This window comes from Podarcis melisellensis (genome assembly GCF_964234715.1).
Source record: "Podarcis melisellensis genome assembly, chromosome: 13".
NCBI classification, from domain to species: Eukaryota; Metazoa; Chordata; class Lepidosauria; order Squamata; family Lacertidae; genus Podarcis; species Podarcis melisellensis.
In genome coordinates this window covers 53261550-53281027 of record NC_138545.1, presented here as the reverse complement: position 1 = coordinate 53281027, position 19478 = coordinate 53261550, and the positions used below count along the sequence as shown (strand labels likewise).

At 47.3% G+C, this 19478-nt stretch overlaps 1 protein-coding gene and 1 long non-coding RNA gene across 5 annotated transcripts in view; one reads left to right on the top strand and one right to left on the bottom strand.

Annotated features, from left to right (window-relative positions):
- LOC309355234 overlaps nucleotides 1-18880 on the top strand; it is a 41454-nt gene extending 22574 nt beyond the window's left edge. For both annotated transcript variants that reach the window (XR_014162463.1, XR_014162464.1), the window contains exon 5: nucleotides 16011-18880. This is a non-coding gene — a long non-coding RNA (uncharacterized lncRNA). The remainder of the gene's footprint in view (nucleotides 1-16010) is intronic.
- PTPN3 (protein tyrosine phosphatase non-receptor type 3) overlaps nucleotides 1-19478 on the bottom strand; it is a 98533-nt gene that overhangs the window by 65185 nt on the left and 13870 nt on the right. Inside the window, exon 1 of one of the 3 annotated variants that reach the window (XM_081885830.1) lies at nucleotides 176-194. The exons of the other annotated variants lie outside the window; for them this stretch is intronic. The gene's annotated coding sequence lies outside the window, so the exon portion shown is untranslated. Of the gene's footprint in view, nucleotides 1-175; nucleotides 195-19478 lie in introns of those variants that run through there. 3 annotated transcript variants of the gene reach the window in all.

Sequence of the window (19478 nt, the reverse complement as noted above, 5' to 3'; positions counted from 1 at the left end):
CCCCAGTATTTAAAGAGCCCCCACCCCTATTACATCATTAGAACCAGAACATAAACCTGTGAAACTAGAAAAGAGCAAAAAATATCAATGTTTGGTCCTGATACTAGGTACTGCACCCTCACTAAAGGAGACTGCATGGATGATTCACTTAATGATTGTAGGATGACATGTGTACCTGAGCTTATGGCCTCAAATTCTCTTTATCTTATATGCGGCTTTATTACGATGACTAGACTACTGATCCTAAACTGAATAGTTAGTTGCCCAACCACCCCTCCAGAACCCACTGCTCTCAACTGATTCTCAACGGCCTCGTATTCAAACTCCCTTTCAAATCCTCATCCAATCATCACTCACCACCAGAATTCCACAGTCTCTCTTTCCTCCTCCCTCCCTCCTTAACATTCCCATAATAATTCTGATACAATTACCTTCATACAGTGGTACCTCTGGATGCGAACAGGATCCGTTCCAGAGCCCCGTTCGCATCCTGAAGTGAACACAACCAGTGTCTGTGCGTGCGCGGGTCACGATTTGCCACTTCTGCGCATGCGTGTGACATAATTTTGAGCGTGTGCGCAAGCGGCGAAACCCGGAAGTAACGCATTCCATTACTTCTGGGTTGCCGTGGAGTGCAACCCAAAAACGCTCACCCTGAAGCAACTTCAACCCAAGGTATGACTGTAACCCTATTACACTCAATATTTTATACATGCTGCTCCCTATAACCATACTCTTAGAAGCACTTGAGCTTCCCATTCTTGGCTCCTAGCAAATGGGGGTGAGCAAACTGCAGGTTCTCCATCCCTTTTCTAAAAACCAGAAGTCTTCCCTCAAATGATCCTTGGAATTGAAGTGTTAGGGGTTCTGGGGGTTGTAGGTCTGTGAGAGGGAAGCCACAATGGCACGAATCATTTTGGGGGAAGTCATGTGTTGGAAGGGACCCTGAGGGTCATCTAGTCCAACCCCCTGCAATGAAGGAATCTCAACTAGATGATTCATGACCGAGGGCCATCCAAGCGCTGCTCAAAAACCTCCAAGGAAGGAGAGTCACTGCTTCAGGCCCTAAGGGCCTCTGGAGCAGGAGAAAACAAGCTTGCTCCATCCTCCATGTGACAGCCCTCCATGTGACTTTAGTTATTGAAAGGGCTGCATGGTGTGGATCTCACATCAGTGTTATGAGAGTGTCAGCAACACATTTCTCTCTCCCCTTTTTCCACACCATGCAGAATTGCAATGGTAACCAGAAGGCTGGAGTTTGGCGCCCAGCCAGGGCTGGCTGTGGGCAGGATCCTTGCATTGCCGGGAGTTTGATTAGATGACCCTTGGGATCCCTTCCATGGTATGATTATATCAAGCAGCTAAAGGAACAAAAAGATGCTTCTGAAATATTTGGGAATCATAGAAACACTCTTCCCCACCAGTGGCTTCCAGCAAGAGCTTGCATCTTCCTTAGGAGATAGGCAGGCCAAAAAAGGGGGGAAAGGCTCAGAGTTCAGGTAGGTGGAAATGCCAATTGAGTGCCCTATACTGTAGGAATGCTTCCTTCCCGTGTCCCCACCCTCATGCGCCAGACTGGTGTTAGCATGGCTGAGAGCCAGCTGCTTGCTGCTAGCTCTGTTTTCTTTGCAAGGAGGGATCCTTTCCCCAGCATATACTTTGTTCTGGCCAAATCCCTGGAGAGACGTGACAACCCTCAGGTACTGGGGCAGGGGGAGGGAAGGGGTCCTTGTGAAACACGTTTCGGGAGTCTGTGGCTTCCAGCAAGTGCTTTTCAGAAGCATTGCTCCCTCCATGAAATATGCTCAGAGTCGCAAAGTGATTTCATGCTCTTTATTCAGCTCATAGTGGTGAGGAGGAATGAATGAATGTCCCCTCAAAGTATCTGCTTTATATACATTATTTACACAATAGGCTGCACATGATTGGCTAATTCCGGAATTCTACTGTAAGCCAATCAGCTTGTGGATTCACTGCTATCTGGAGCATGATTGGGTGGTTCCTGCTAACCAATCATACTGCTGCATTGTTCTAGGACCAATCAGACTGCTGCATTCTGAATCCTATTGTTCTAGGACCAATCAGACTGCTGCCTTTTGGAGCCTATTGTTCTAGGACCAATCAGACTGCTGCAGTTTGGATCCTATTCAACTCAGTACATAACACCCCTCCCCTCTAAGTTCCAGTCCTGCCTTGGAGGTCGCATTCATAGTCCTCAAGGTACGCCGGCGGCCTACGTGTGCGTTGCGGCCTGGGGTGTTCCCTGGTCCGGGGTTCAGGTTCTGGCTCGTGTTCCAAGGATGCTGGCTGTGATGGGGCTGTTTGGTCTGGTGCAACCGGCTCGCTCAGTCGTGGTTCTGGTTCCGGTGTCCTTTCGGCCTCACGGGTCATCTCTGTATTTACTGATTCTGCCTCTCCTGCTTGCCCCTGCAGCTCTATGGGCCTCACTGCCCCACTGTTCCCTTGGGACTCCTCTGACCTGTCCTCCTCCTCCTGGTTTTCTCCCGGGAATCGTCGCCGTATCTGGTCGCAGTGGCGGCGCCAGCATTGCCCCCCATCTGTTAGCACCTCGTACGACACGGGGCCAGTGACCCTGGTGACTGTGGCAGGTACCCATGCAGGGCCTGCCCCAAAATTCTTTGCGTACACTGGGTCCTGGGCCTCGAAGGTCTGGGGGTTCCTGCCTTCCCCCACCACTACCTCATCCTGAACTCTATTGGGGTGAAGGCGGTCCAATCTGATTGCAAGGCGCTGACCCATTAGTAGTTCAGCGGGGCTCCGGCCAGTCGTTGAGCTGGGGGTGCTGTGCTGTGCTAGAAGGAATGTGGCAAGGCGGTACTCCCAATCCCCTTGCGTCATGCGGCGAAGGGTGTCCTTGGTGGTCCGCACCATGCGTTCTGCTTGGCCATTGGTGGCCGGGTGGAATGGCGCCGAACGGATGTGGCAGATGGCGTTCTGCACTGTGAAGGTTTGAAATTCTCCTGACGTAAATGCAGTCCCGTTGTCTGAGACGAGAGTGTCAGGGAGCCCGTGGGTTGCAAACAGCCTGCGTAGTACCCGGATGGCTGCGGACGTAGAAGTGGACGGTACCAGTGCGACTTCCAGCCATTTGGTGTAGGAGTCCACCACTATGAAGAATGTTTTCCCCTGAAAGGGGCCAGCGAAGTCCACATGCAGGTGTGACCATGGTGCTCGGGCGGACTCCCAGGACTGGACTGGGGCCCTTGGGGGATCTGGGCGGGATTCTTGGCAGGCCTGGCAGTGTTTGACCCAGGCCTCTATCTCTCCGTCGATCCCCGGCCACCACACATAACTCCTGGCAAGGGCCTTCATTCTTACTACCCCTGGGTGTGTCTCGTGTAGGGCTGTGAGGACCCTTTTGCGGAGGGGCTGGGGAACAACGACCCTGCTTCCCCATAACAGGCACCCCTTGTGGGCTGACAGTTCATGTTTGCGGGTTGTGTAGCCGGCGAATTCTGGCCCGGGGCTGCTGCTGGGCCATCCCCTCCACACCCAGTCCAGGACCCGGGAGATGACCCTATCTTTCTTGGAATGGTGTGCAACTTCTTGTGCCTGAATGGGGCGGTCGGGAAGCAGCTCCAGGCTCATAACCTCTTGTGCAGGTGCTGGGTCGGGGCCTGTTTCCGGTAGTGGTAGCCTGCTGAGGGCGTCTGCATGGCCCATCGCCTTTCCAGGGCGGTGAATCAGTGCATACTGGTAGCTGGCAAGGAAAATTGACCACCTGAGGACGCGAGGAGACAGCACTTGGGGGGTCTGCTTTTCGGGGGCAAACAAGCCAAGCAACGGCTTGTGGTCAGTCACCACGGTGAAGGTCCGCCCGTAAAAGAAATCATGGAATTTTTTTACTCCCTTCACGATTGCCAGACCCTCCTTGTCGATTTGCGAGTAGTTCCGCTCAGTTGCGTTGAGTGTCTGGGAAAAGTATGCCACCGGTACCTCTCTTCCATCTGGGAGTTGGTGTCCCAGGACAGCGCCGATGCCATAGGGTGAGGCGTCGCATGCTAGCACCACCGGCAGCCTCTCGTCGAAGTGTGCCAAGACTGAGTTTGAGACAAGCAAGTCCTTGACTGCCTGGAATGCGGCCTCCTGGCGCTGGCCCCACACCCAAGGGGCCCGCTTGTCCAGGAGTCTGTGTAGGGGCTCCGCTACCGCCGCCTTGTGGGGAAGGAAGGAATGGTAAAAGTTCAATAGTCCCAAGAAGGCCTGAAGTTCAGTCTTGTTCTTGGGCGCTGGGGCATCACAAATGGCCCGTACCTTGTCCCCAGTCGGGTGGACCCCTTCTGCATCCACCATAAATCCCAGAAAGTCCACTTGAGGCACTCCTAGTAGACATTTTTCCTGCTTCACCTTGAGACCCGCCTTCTGGAAACGGTGCAGAACGGTGCGGAGGCGGTCCTCAAACTCCTCTGGTGTGGGCCCAGCAATCAACGCATCATCGAAGAAGGGGGTGACACCAGGAATCCCTTTAAGGAGAGAGTCCATTAGATTCTGGAATATGCCTGGTGCCACGCTGACCCCGAATTGCAGCCGCTTTACCCTGAACGCTCCTCTGTGCGTCACAATCGTCTGTGCCTCTGCTGTAGCCTCATCTACTGGCAGCTGTTGATATGCTTGGGCCAAGTCCAGCTTGCCAAAAATTTTCGACCCAGCCAGGGTGGCAAGGACATGGCTGACCACTGGCACTGGGTATGCATGGGCCGTGAGGGCCTTGTTTATGGTACATTTGTAGTCTGCGCAGATGCGGACCGAACCATTAGGCTTGACAGGTGTGACGATTGGGGTTTCCCAGGGGGCATTAGGCACCGGCTCCAGCACTCCTTGCTCCACGAGTCGGTCCAATTCCTCGTCAATACGGGGTTTCAGGGCGAACGGGACCCGGCGGGCCTTGAGCCTGACCGGTCGTACTGCGGGGTTAAGCTGTAGAGCAATGGGGGGGCCCGTATGCTGTCCCAATTTTCCATCGAAAACCCCCAGAAATTCCTTGCATATGGCATCCACGTCCACTTGTAAGCTCATGTGGTTCACCCCGGTGATGGCTAGCCCCAGTGGTCCAAACCATGCCAATCCCAGTAAGCTAATGTAGGGGCCTTTGACCACAAGCAAGTCCAGTTGCCGCGTCCGCCCTCGGTATTGCACCCTGAAGGTCCCCACCCCCATTGTGGGGACCTTACGTTTCTGGAAGTCCCGGAGGGTGAATGGGGCCGGCCTGAGTTTGGGACCCCCAGTAGGACACAGTTTCCTTAAGGTCCTTGCCGAGACTATGGATAGAGTTGAACCCGTGTCAAGCTCCATGCGGCATGGGGCCCCCTCTATCTGTACCTCTACATAAATTTTCTCTACGTTGGGGTGGGGCAACTGGTATACCTGGAGGTCCGTGAGCTCCGTCGAGTTGCCTTGGTGCGTTGGGCCCCGGGACCTGGGGCTCTTGGATTGGTCATCTGATGCCTGGCGTCGGGTGGGCCGAGCCCGACACACCCGGGCGATGTGTCCCAATTTTCTGCACTGCCTGCACTCTGCGTTGCGGAAACAGCAGGTCCTCCTCTCGTGACTTTCTCCACAGCTTGCGCAGTTCCCTCCTTCTCGTCGAGGCAGCTGTGGTATGTGGGCTGCTTGAGTGCGCTGCTGTACTCGGTGCACCTCCTCCCTGTCGGATCCTGAGTCGTTGGTGAGGTCTTCGTGGTGGACCCTCGGTTGGGACGGCTGGCTCGGCCGTGCCTCTTGCGTCGACCTCTCGGCAGCTTCCGTTGCCAGGGCCTCCTCCAGAGCGACCTGGAAAGTTAGGTTCTTCTTAGCGTAGAGGCGTTGTTGCAGCTTCTCATCCTTCAGGCCACCGACAAGGCGGTCACGAAGCATGTTCTCCAGCTCTGAGAAGTTGCAGAACCGGGCAGCTTGGCGGAGAGAGGTCACAAACCCAGTTATGGTTTCCCCAGGGGCTTGCCACTTTGCGTAGAAGGCATTTCGACGAGCCACCACTGAGGGCTGTGGCGAAAAGTGCCCCTTCAGCTGTTCCATTATTGTTTTGTATGGAACAGTAGCGACGTCTTCAGGTGCAAGGAGAGCCCGGGCGATTTCAAACGTCTCCTCTCCGCAGACGCTGAAGAATATTGCCCTCTTCTTGGCGTCTTCTTCATCGGTCATCCCTTTGGCTTCTAGGAGGAAGGTGAAACGGGAGGCGTACGCTTCCCAGTCTCCAGATGCTTGGTTGAACGGCGAGAAGCTGCTGTCGGTTGCCATTCTGAGTTCCTTGGGTCCCGGAGCTGAAGCCTGGATACACGGTGTGAGGCAGCAGTGCGGCAGGTGGCGGTGCTGCGGTGCTGTGTGTGGCAGTCAGCTCAGCGGGATCTCATCCTCGTCGCCAGTGAAATATGCTCAGAGTCGCAAAGTGATTTCATGCTCTTTATTCAGCTCATAGTGGTGAGGAGGAATGAATGAATGTCCCCTCAAAGTATCTGCTTTATATACATTATTTACACAATAGGCTGCACATGATTGGCTAATTCCGGAATTCTACTGTAAGCCAATCAGCTTGTGGATTCACTGCTATCTGGAGCATGATTGGGTGGTTCCTGCTAACCAATCATACTGCTGCATTGTTCTAGGACCAATCAGACTGCTGCATTCTGAATCCTATTGTTCTAGGACCAATCAGACTGCTGCAGTTTGGATCCTATTCAACTCAGTACATAACACTCCAAGAGGAGAGGCTGAGCATAGCCATCATGGCTAGTTGCCTTTGATAGGCCTCTCCTCCATACAATTGTTTCGCCCTCTTTGAAAGCCATCCCATCCAAGATGCTCTTGTGATGCATCTGATTCTCCTGTGCTTCCTTGCTTCTTCAAGGGGATGACTATTGTGAGATCCTTTGGTTAACATCTATCTGGGCTGGAAAGGATTAAAGAATCAGAGGACTGGTGAGCTTTCCTTGAAGCACAACTGATCAAAGGCAGGCAAATCTGTTAGCATCTTGATAAAGATGCTCAAATGACAAAGGATGCTATCATACCCCGTAAGCCTCAGAAAAAGCTCCCAAGCTGATGGAGAAGAGAGCAGTTAAGTGGTCAGTGGGGCTCCAGGTTGTCGTTTCTGGATCCCACCACAGCCCTTCCAAGTTGCCAAAGAAATCAATGTCACAACAGTTTTTTCCTTGCACCTCCAGGGTTTTTTCCTTGCACCTTCCAAGATAACAATGCCCACTCACACTAGGAAGAGCTCATAACCCACCGACAGCATACAATTCAATATGGCTAACTTAACCCAACAACCCCCCTCACCCACGAACAAACAAATCCCACTGCAGCCGGCCAAAGACGATCAACCTCACCCTAGGCCACCCCAACCTCTCTCACCACCAAGGAAGCATAACAAGCGAATAGAAAGAGAACTTCCCCAAGTGACTCTGAAAGAAACCCCCCAAGCATACACTAAATAAAAGAACTTAAGCTTTGCCACCCCAGGCCTTCTCTCCTGTCCTACCCCCACCCCCACGGACACACATGGTATGTCTAAAAGCTGTCATGGGCACGGGTTTCCGGTTCCAGTCTGCCCGATGGCGGAGGAGAGAGGCACAGACAGAGAAAAGGGGAATGGAAGGGGTTAAAGCATTCCCTGGAAACCTCCTGGGGTACCTCAGCTGAATAGGCTGACCTCCCCTCCTGTCCAGGGCTAGACAGAACCCTCCCAGATCACCATCGGAAGCAGAGGTTCTCCTAATAATTGGGTTTTAATTGGCATTAAGTGAAGGTGCACTGCTTGTCACCGCAGTAGATGTGAACACTAAAACTCTGGACTGTCCAGATGCATGGAACTGAGGTTTGAAATTGGGAGAAGATGTTGTTCTGTGTTGGAGGTGGGTGTAGGAGAGGGAAGCCTTCTGCTATTTTTTTACTAAAGTTCCTACTTTTATGATTTGGCAACCCTCTCCAAACACAAATTTATATACAAGTGAAGATGGTTTGACGTACTGTGTAACTTTGAGATTTAAAAGAAGATTTAAAGCTGTGTGTGGTTTGAACGATGTGAAACGAGGAGCCTTGTTTCGATGGATGTTGCTGGGAAACTTGAACTTAACCCCCCCCCCCAAAAAAGAAAGAGATTATGGAGGGTGGCTTGGTTGAATCCTAAAGAGAAGGTAAATTGTGTTTGCAGAGAAATACCCCTCCCTCCCCCCTCCCATTCCAGATGGAGGAAGAAGGTGAATCTCTGGAAATTGTTGATTCAGCTGACCAGCAGAAAAGAGAGGATTGTTGTTTATCTGGAATTGCCTGAGTATTATGGGATGGAGCTGAGCCCAGGAAGGAGGAGTTAGCCTTGGGATTACAGCTCTACCCTGACCCAGGCCTACAACCCAGCCAGAACAGTGAGAGAAGAAGGCAGCCGGGGGGGGATGGGGGGGCACAGGCATATAAGACCAATTAGATCAACAACTAGATTTATTAGACAGGACACAAACAGACTGAACAGAAAAGGAGTTATTGCTCCTCAGTTGAAGTTTTATGTAAGGTTAAATAATAACACGTATAGAAATCATTGAGAGTGCAGCTGTTGATTAAGTGATTCTTTTGTAAAACGGAATGTAACTAGAAGTAAATAAGAATATGAAATGCAGTAATATTAGAACATAATGGATGCATCAAGAACAGCATATAGGAAACTGCTTAAACAAAATTGATTTGGAATTAATTGGTATTTTTATAATTGGGTCAAAATTGGAAAATCAATAAAAATAATTGGTAAAAAATTAAAATAAAAGCTGTCATGGACACAAACACCAAATGATCTCCTTGACCCCTGATGCTTGACCCTCTAGGCTTATTAAACTTGCCAAAGGGTTTGGTCCAGGGTTTGGTCAAAGCATCACTGTGTGTCAATTTGTTGTCGGCGGCTCTTGGCTGATTGCCCAGGAAAGCAGAGAGACAGAGAAAACACAGGCTTTTTAGTCCTTTTTACTATTATTCCAGATACCCAAGGCAAGGCAATCAAGCACCTTTCAGTATCTCGCCCCCCCCCTCCGAACTTCCCTCTTCATCAGTTTCCTCCCCTCTCCTACGGTTGCTGTTCAGGGCCACCTGCCTTCAAGCCCTCTGCTCTGCTATTCTCAGTAAACTCCTGGTTTGGAGGGAGGGAACGGGTTCTGGGAGTCTCTCCAGTGACAGCGTGTCAGTCAGCTGCTGCTCGGGCTCTGCCTGCTCAATGCTACCTGGATCCTCATCTCCCATTATTTCCCAACTTTTTCCCTCTTGTTCTTCCTCTAGGGCAGGCATCCCCAACCTGTGGCCCTCCAGGTGTTTCGGCCTACAACTCCCATGATCCCTAGCTAACAGGACCAGTGGTCAGGGATGATGGGAATTGTAGTCCAGAACATCTGGAGGGCTGAAGGTTGGGGATGCCTTCTCTAGGGTGTGCCCTGTGTCGAACCAGTCCCGTTGATCTATACTATCTGCCCCTTCCTCCTCTCTGGAAGGCTCCAGGGGAGGTGGTCTCTACCACTCCTCTTCATCTGCCCAGTCTCTGACACTGCGGGAGGGAGTGGTCCGAGTTGTCGTGAAAGAAGTGGTGATCCAACCACTCCTGGAAAAACCCAGCCTGGACCCACTGGCTTATGACAACTGCCAATTGGTTGAAAATGCCCTCCTTTTAGGGAAGTTGACCAAGAGGGTTGTGGCAGAACAATTTGAAGGACTCATGGATGACACAGATTATCTTGACCCATTTCAATCTGGGTTCAGGCCTGATTATGGGACTAAATTGGCCTTGGCATCCTCACTCCAATTAATGAGGGGTGCAATTGGGAGGTTTTCCTTTGAGAGCCCTACTGAAATGAACAGGAGCCATGAAAGAGCGCAAACATATTTCAGAACATAGTTCTGCATTAAAATGTATGACTCTGGAATCCAAAAAATATCTGTCTTCAGTGGTTATTTCTACCAAGATTTTGTTTTTGTAATTGTACACACACGACTGGTTGTCAATGGGTTTCTTTTCGCAATTAATATGCATTGCAAAGCATGTTGCTACAGCTTTTCTGAAATTCAAGGATACAGGATGCTTTCATGAATATTTATGGTCACACTTCTGCTTCCTATAGTATAATTTAAGAGCCCCAGTAATGATTCAGTCTAACAATTTCATGAAGAAAGCTGCTTCCCTTCCCATAGAGGTTGAATTAATTGTATTCCCTGTGGTCGCCAGAGTTTTAAGCCTCAGCTTCTGGCTTTTCTTGGCAACATCACATACACAAAATGAGAAAGGCCAGCTGAAATTTCCAACATGGCAATATGCTATTCAGCCACTGTTTGCCTAGACGTGCCATGCCTTTAACCCCACCTCATGGTTTTATGGATCCTTCCAGCTTCCCACTTGTACAGAGCAAAAATCTATAGCAGGGAGCCTCCTGCAGGCTCTCTGTGTGATTTTGACGGAGCATAAATCTGCTGCATGTTTGCTAAGGAGCACAAGAGTAACCCCAACTGACAAAGTGCCATGACCCCACAGAGCATCAAAGTACAGAACAAGTTACGCAGCTGTACAAAGAGAAGGTAAGCGATACATATTTATTAATTAATGCATCCGCTGAAACTAAAACAAAGGCATTGTAAAAGCATTGGGTGCCAGGAGCTAAATCCTGGGAGCATAAATCTGTGCATCCTAGGGGACAATAATCTTGTAGAAACTTAAATGTCCTGTTCAACTGCAGCAGCAAAGCACAGGCAAAATCCTTGATTAAATCCATTTTTTAAGAAGAGGTAAAAACTAATGTATATTTCCACGGTATAGATCTAGTTGGTAAAAATAAGACCAGCCAATCAAAAGTTATAGACTTGGGACTCATCCACACTTCTTTTTGTGCCACACTCTAGGCAAAGGTCCTGGTTGCCATTGGCTCCGATTCAGTGGTAAAATGTAGGTTTTCCTGGGGAAAGTGGAAGGAAAAAAACACTTGGACACAGACCTCTGCCTAGAAACACATACCCTCCAAGTGTCCCAATTTTCCAGGGACAGTCCCGGAATTCTGATTTGATCCCAGAATGTCCCTATTTCCTCTGCCAGTGCTGCTGCCACTGAGCTCAGGAAGGATGATGAGCCAGGGCTTGTCCAGAGTGGCGGCAGCAAAGGAGCAACCTCTACAGCTGGTAGGGGCTGCTGGAGAGTGGGTGAGGAAGAGAGGCTGCAGCCGCTGGCTCTGAGGGGCTGGCAAAGGGCAGGGCTCTGTATCAGCTGAGCAATACCAGTAAGCGGTGTCTCCTGATCTTGAAGTAATTGTGGCTTTAAATCCTTGTATATCTAACTGTATAATGAGAACGTGGCACCAGCTTTGGCACCAGCCAGAGGTCTAGCCAGCTGGCCTGATAAGAAAGGAAGTCGACTGGAAAAGAACAGGGTGGCCAGCAAGGGAACTGTACTTGGCTCAGCCTGAAGGACAAATGACATCATGAACTCTCTCTCAACCTTCCTCTGTGCCAACCACAGAGAAAAAGCCCACACCTGCACCCACTCCCAGACCATATCAAAGGATGGAATGGAATTCTATCACGAGAACACCTGCTGATCTAGGCATTGGCTACAGCCTTGGTGTAGATCCCAATGGTGCGGACCATTGGGATCTCATATTGGAACCATAACAAAGAAGGTGCCAATACTCTGGACCTGATTAGGAAACCATCTTATAGGATTGCTGGCTTGCCGCTTCAGAGATCCCCAGCAGCAGTGGGATGTGCCTTATCAGAGAGCTGAGTCAGCCAGCTGTTCATTAGAAGCCGAAGGGGCAAACTACTGAGTTTCGTTCCGCAAATTCTAACTACTTTGCTTATCTTAACAGTTATTCTGCTGATTACATGTTACTTAGTGTTAAGTCTTCACTCATTGTAGGTTTTTGCTTATTGTAGAGCTTTATATTTCATACTAGTGATTAGATCCTATTTTGTAGTATTATTCTGCCTTATTGCTAACATTTGTCCATCGATAAACTACTTTCTTCTCCACCTAACAGTCTGCTAAGTCCCCCATCCACTGGGATCCAAAAGAGCCTCTTGCCTGCTCCGTGCTCTAACCATTAGACAGGATATCATTGCAGCAGAGCCGCCCTGGGCAGGAAGGAAGGGGGAGCAGGGCAGAGTGGAGTGAAAGGAATATTGACTTTTTAAAAAAATGCTGTGTGCGTACATGTCTAAACTAGCTCCTTTCTAAAATTTACTTACTGCTTTGTGATTTTATTTCTGTAAATGTACCAAAGGGAGAAAAAACGTGATTAAAGGGTTTTCTCAGGAGTGTGGAGGATGTGTGTGTTTGCTGTGTCCCATTGGTGAAGTGGTGATGGCATTCACCCTTCTACTGATAGGAAATACTTGGGGGGTGTCAAAAATGGGGGCGGTCAAGGAGGGTCAGTTGGGGAGAGTGAGAAATGTCTCTATTTTCCCCTGAGGAATGTTGGAGGGTACGGCAACGCGGCACAAAAGGAAGTGTGGGTGAGCCCTTGCTTTTCACTAAGTGCACCATTTAAAGAAAAGTGCAAGTGTAGGCCTTATTCCTAGTTGAAAATTCACTGTTTAGTTCAATTTAAAACTAGTTAAAAGCTACCACAAATTTCAAAACTAGAGTGCACATTCAGGCAGATATTATAGGGAACCAGACCCTTGCTTTCCCAGAGGGGCTGAAACTGCCCACATCCGTACCTTAACCCTTAATCCCACTCTCCCCTCTGACAAAATTTACCATTCCCAGGGGACTCAATTTGCCTAAATTGCCCTGTAAAATTTCTACTGACTGGAATCTGGTAGATCCCAGCAAGCTGAGTCATACTGAAGCAGGACAAATCTGCTATTCTCACTTGTACCATTAACTACTCGTGAGTAAGGTTGAAGAAAGGGTACAGAAGTTTATTTACTGCAACAAAGTCTTTCAGCAGAATCACTCCACAAAGGCTGAGCCCCTTCCAAACATGTTCTTTATAGGTTTCTCACACAAAGCATTACAATTTCCTCCAATCACATTCACAGAAACCCTTCCGATACCTCATTCAAAGAAGCAAAACAAGCTGTTGCTGGCGGGAGTTCGCTTAGATACATTTCATTTCAGTGTCCCTGCGCTTCTAGCATAAGCAAACTTGCATACAGATCGGTTGTATTGCTGACATAGCTTTAATTCTGATACAGCCAACATCCAGTGTCCCTGCAAGGCCTTCGCATAGATCCATTTGGTTGCAAGAGCTTTTGAGCTTTGTACTGAGTGCTGTGAACCTGAGTGTATCGCTGCTTGTGTTCCTGCGATAAGACTTTTAGCTTCTCTCTGCCCCATGAGGGGCGGCTGCTTACAAAGGAAAAGGCACTCTCAGCAGTTTCTTAAAGTGATAGGCTACTATAAGTTCCTTTTTAACAGCCACACTCAGGACCACATTATCACATTTTGGGGGCCCTTGGGGTCCCCCCACAATATACCATTGAGGTTTTTTAAATGAGCCCCCCCCCAACTGGTAGCAGCTGGGGGAAGCTAGACAAGGAAAATTGAACCAATTTGAGAGAGAAACCACAAATGCTATCAAATTCAACTTCCAAACCAAGGAAGTTCAACACATTGAACTACAAAAGATAAAGCATCTCCAAAATGTTGAGATTAGTAAAAAGGAAGCTGAAATTTAAAGTAACGAGGGTCAAATTTCTCCAAAGATACAAATAATAATAAGCTCACTAGATCTGGAACAGGGTCATAAAGTCCAAGAGGTGGTTTAACACGCAGAATTGAGATAGCTCTTAAAGGCAAGGAGACTTCCTTTAGAAAATGGAAGCCTGTCCAAATGAAGAGAATGACAAACTGTGGCAAAAAAAAAGGAAGCAGACAATAAAGGATGCAAACCCCGCCCCCAATCTATGAGGAGCGTGTGTACTAAAACTTTTATGTGCAACAATAAAAAATAATTTAAAGATATTAGTAGCAGCAGGAGACCATCTTGGGAAGCAGTTGAACCTTAGCATGACAAAACGGTCAAGGGTGTTATGAAGGGTGGAAAAAGGGACTGCAGAGATGCTGTATGAATTCTTAGCCTCTGACTCTATGCCTGAACTTATTTTCTCAGGAAGAGAGTCTAAAGAACAGAGGCATTTAACAGACCCTCCAAGCGCCCCTATTTTCCAGGGACAGTCCTGGTTTTACAGAAGCCATCCTGGTTTCTGATTTGAATCCAGAATGTCCTGAGAAAAGTTGGAGGGTCTAGAGCTATGTGACCCCCAAGCCAAGGAGAGAAGTGGAGACCTCTCCCCCTTCCAAGTTTTTTTTTTCTTTTTTCTGTCTGTTGTTGTGGCTGGTTGGGAGTGCTATGTAGTTCTCTTTGCCAAGATTTCTAGAGGGTTGGACATGGGTTAGAACTGTTTTTGAAAGTTGGAATCACTTTGTGATATAGAATACTCAATATAATCAGAATATCCCTGTTGAAATACTGGCTTTTTGACCAAAGGTATGGGATTTATATGGCCAGCAATTAATGGGCAATTGGTGCTGTTCTAATATCATACTACAGTAATGCTAGCTAATGATAATTTTAAATGTAGTAAAGCAATGCATTCTGATAAAGGTAAAGGGACCCCTGACCATTAGGTCCAGTCATGACCAACTCTGAGGTTACGGCGCTCATTTCGCTTTATTGGCCAAGGGAGCCGGCGTACAGCTTCCAGGTCATGTGGCCAGCATGACTAAGCTGCTTCTGCCAAACCAGAGCAGCACACGGAAACGCCATTTACCTTCCCGCCAGTGCGGTACCTATTTATCTACTTGACTTTGACATGCTTTCGAACTGCTAGGTTGGCAGGAGCAGGGACTGAGCAACGGGAGCTCACCCCGTCACGGGGATTCGAACCGCCGACCTTCTGATCGGCAAGTCCTAGGCTCTGTGGTTTAACTCACAGCACCACCCGTGTCCCTTTTATGCATTATGATAGGGATTCAAAAATAAAATGGATAATATTTGGGGGGGTGTCTTCAAAAGCCAGATGAATGTGTTTCCTGGGTCAAATTCAGTTGCCAAAAGGCCATTGCAGATTTAGATTCGCTGTCTGCAGGATTCAGGGTTGCCTACTGACAAGTCATTGCTATTTGTAAAGTCTGAGTAAAAGCCACTACCAGCAGTTGTGTTTCGCGCACAGTACACTGCAGAGACTGCATAAGCATTCGCTGTGACCTCAGCTCTCCATTTCACATCTTGCTGTAGTTCAGACCACATAAGGTCTTCACGCCAATCAAGCCACAGAGGATGCAGAATTGGCATTTATTCCTTTCTCAACTTTCTCTCTCCTAACATGCCCTTCTGGCTCACACTCTTCCTAAAGACTTGAGGAATGAGGTTATCACCCCTCTTTTATTGTCCATTCTGGGTCGCCCAGCCACTGCCACACTGCCCTTTCTCTTGGCAGATCAAGATGAGCAGGAGACAGCAAAGGTTGCAATTTTTTTAGCTGGGGCAATTAGAATAAGATCCACTATTTGACTATTGATTCAAAACCCTAAAATGCATTTTATATAATTGACTTTTTATTTCTATTCTTTGCATATTGTATTGTTGTTTTATTGTTATGGCTGATGGCTGACGCAAATAAAGATTCATTCTCTCCTAACAGGAAGCTGTCTTGTACAGAGGGACTCCATTGGTCCTTCTAGCTCCGCACTGCCTACTCAGACTGGTAGTGGCTCTCTAGAGTTTCAGACAGGGGCATAGCTGTCAATGTTTCCCTTTTTTTTAAGGGAAATTCCCTTCTTCCGAATAGGATTCCTCTCAAGAAAAGGGAAAGGTTGACAGCTATGGACAGGGGTCTTCCCAGTCCTGTAAAAACAGGCGGCATAGCTCTGTGTGTAGACTCTGCACCAGGAAGCAAGGCAGTTGAAGGCAAACAGTCACTGCAGAAGTTCAAGCAAGTTATGTGCTGCAGCTGCCCCTATTTCCTGGTACCTGTCTCTAGTAAATAACTGTCCTTCTTTTTACCTTTGGGTGTGCCTTATTAAAATTTAGCTAACAAAGTTTGCAAGAGTTATCTTCAGCGTTCAGCTTCCTGCCTGGGTTCTCTAAAAGATGATTGTGCAAGCATATACATGTCTACTCAGAGCAGAGGTAAGTCCCAGTAAGTTCTGTAGATTTCCTCCCATTTAAGTGTGTACGTATAGTGTTGTGGTCGCAGTCTGAACGGCAGCTGAGTGTGTTGTGGCATATAAATGCATGTGTGTGGACTCTTGAAGCAGCATGGCACAGCCTGCCATTTCACACGTTGTGGCTGGTGAAGTATTTGCATGCTGTCTATTGTTTAATGCATACCTATTGTGTTTTTCTACTATATCTTTAGCAGCAGTTGCCATTGTATGTTGCTTTTAAAACAGTAAATAACAGGCTATTGCAGTATAAATAAATTAAGCATGCAATAGGCAAAGTAGAGCCTTCTGCAACATGTCATTGTGGGAAGAGGGCAGCAATTCTGCATATACGTTTGCCCCTATTTTCATGGGTCAGATGTGGAGAGTCCTTTGTGCTGCTTTATTTCCCATGTAGTCTAGGGCTCAGTCTGTGATAGCAAATGATAATCATGCTTGCCTTCCTGCTTGCCTTCTCTAACTAGGAAATTGCCCAAAGTCAATTCTGTAGTTAACAATTTGCCAAAATGCCACACCCCCTATCCTGCCAACACAGGTTTAATTTTCTGCTGGACTCTTTACCAAAGATTTACTTCCTTGCAAACACAGGGCTCTGTAGCTCAGCATGGAAATTGACAACACCACTCACCAAGGGCCTGACTCACCAGAGGTGGTATTAGCTGAAAATGCCTCCATTTAAAAGGAAAACACTGCCAACTCCAGTAATCTGTCAAGTCAGCAACTTCACAGCTTCAGAAGAGAGGCCTAAATCATCTTAATTGCAGCTATGGCCCATGTATAGATCCAGCATTAACTACCCTCCACATCCAATAATCAAGGTGCCATTTCAGAACTGAGTGTGCATAAAATTTAGCAAGGTGCACTGGTTCACTCTTACAACCCATTCTGTTTAAATTGCAAGAATGAGGTGTATTTGAAGAGCATTTGTTGGGATTCTTTAATACCAAAAGGGCTATAGCAAGCAGGCACCATCCGGATGCCCCGTGCTCTGCCCCCTAAACTAGGGTTCTCACAGTACTCCTGCCAAGGTATCAGAATTCTTTATTAAAATAAATAGAAACCTTCCAAGTAGCGTACTTGGATGGTCAATGAGTTTCAGGTTCCAGCCCCCAAGTCCCTTTAAGGAGTGGAGAAACGTCATTCATGCGATGCCAGCATGAGAAACTCTTTCCCACTTAATTTCCTTAAGAGCTTCCTGTATTTCCCCTTTAAGATGGGCCGGGCCTGCAAAGAACAAGGCTGCTGAGTCCACTTGAGATACATTGCATCATCAGCATTTCATCGTTTCCAGTAAGGGTAAAGAGTCTGAAAACATAGCTAGCCAATTTAAGTGCTACCATCAACCATCATATGTTATGTGCAGAGAAATATTTTCTATTCAACCAGCACTTGATGTCCAGCATCTAGCTGATTCATTTCTAATAGCAAAGTGGCCACATCTGCCACGGCTACAAACAGCAAGGAGTGAATCCATTTCTGCCTGCGCTGATTTACAAGCCTGACTGAAGCAAGAAAGAGGCATTTCCTTCCCATCAAGTGCCTCTGGGACTCTGGCGATTTGCAACAGACAGTTTTAGGCAGTCGCCTGAGTTCTACAATCCATAGTCTACATAAATGGATTTTATATGCCTGTCTAAAGATCAGCAGTGTTCATACTCCCCACCCCGCAGACTGGTTAGACGGGAGCAAAAACATATGTTCCAGTCTAGGTATACAAGTGTGTCAAAAGGAATAGCCACACCATCAGCTTTTCAAGGAATATGTACCCTAACAAATGACAAATGCAGAGGCAGTAATGCTTCTGAATATCAGTTGCTGGAAACCACAGAAAAGAGACTGCTCTTGTGCTCAGGTCCTGCTTTCAGGCTTCCCTTAGAAATCTGGTTGGCTACTGACCCCGAAGGACCAGACAAAACTATTTATGTATGTGACCACAGCTGTGCTTAGCCCAGAAATGTAAAGATGGTACAACTCCGACCAAAGAAGAGTGGCAGACAAAATTGATGAACTATGCCAAAATGGCAAAACTTACAGGAAGAATTACAAACCAGGAAGAGGAGGTCTTTAATAAAGAATGGGGGAAGTTTATAATTTATTTGAAAAGCTATTGTAAACAACTACATACATTGGTAGGATTGACAGAAAACTTGTAGTAAAAATTTGAACTATGGATTGACAAAGGGTTTATAAAAATAGAGTTATGATAGAGAGGCCGAGGGGGAAATCATTACATTAAGATCCACGGTGGTGGGGAGGGAAGTCAGAAGGGATTATACGTTTATGTATTTAATTCATTTGTTTATGTAAAATAGAAAATGCAAAAATATATATTGATTTTTAAAAGAAATTGGTTGGCTACTGTGAGAATAGGATGCTGGCCTAGATAGCTGGTGTGAAGCTACTAATGTTTAAATCAACTGCAGACTCCGAAATTACACATAGATTGGTTGGTTGGCATCCGCCTGTCTCAGGATACAATGGAGGAGTGTGCCTTTGTGGGTGAAGTTCAAGGGTTGGAAGATTGCCTGCTGTGGAGCTCTTTGGAGATCTCTCCAAAGTGGCCCATTTCACTTTGAGTAAACACCAGTCCGTCTCCAGTCTAATCAAACCCCACTGCACTTCTATTTATGGGCTTTGGAGAAACCCCCAGAGTAGTAAAGAGCGCTGCACAGGAAAGCAAAGTAAAACCCAATGCTATAACAACACCACAAATGAATCAGCATCCATTCAGATTAGGAAATCACACTGCTTCAAGAAGTGGCAGAAAGATATATCCAAATTTGTCTGGCAGGGCAAAAAGCCCAGAATAAAATTTAAGATTTTAACTGATGCAAAAGATAGAGGGGGCTTCGCCCTGCCAGACTTAAGACTTTATTATGAATCAGCAGCATTTTGCTGGCTGAAGCAATGGCTACTTCTGGAAGATACAGACATTTTGGATCTGGAAGGATATGACAATAGTTTTGGTTGGCATGCATATTTGTGGTATGACAAGGTAAAGGTGTATAAAAGCTTTAAAAACCATATTGTCAGGAAAGCATTGTATAATGTTTGGAATAGATATAAGGATCTATTGGAAAGTAAAACCCCCAGGTGGTTGTCACCAATGGAAGCGAAGGCAGTGAAAAAACTTAACATGGACTCTAATTGGCCTAAATATTGTGAAATTTTAGAATATGATGGTGAAAAACTGAAGCTTCAAAGTTTTGAGAAGCTAAAGCATAAAGTTCGAGATTGGCTACATTATCGTCAGATAAATGAGACATTTAAGCAGGACAGGAAACTTGGTTTTCAGAAGGAGAGGTCAAAGTTAGAAACAGAATTGTTAGAATCC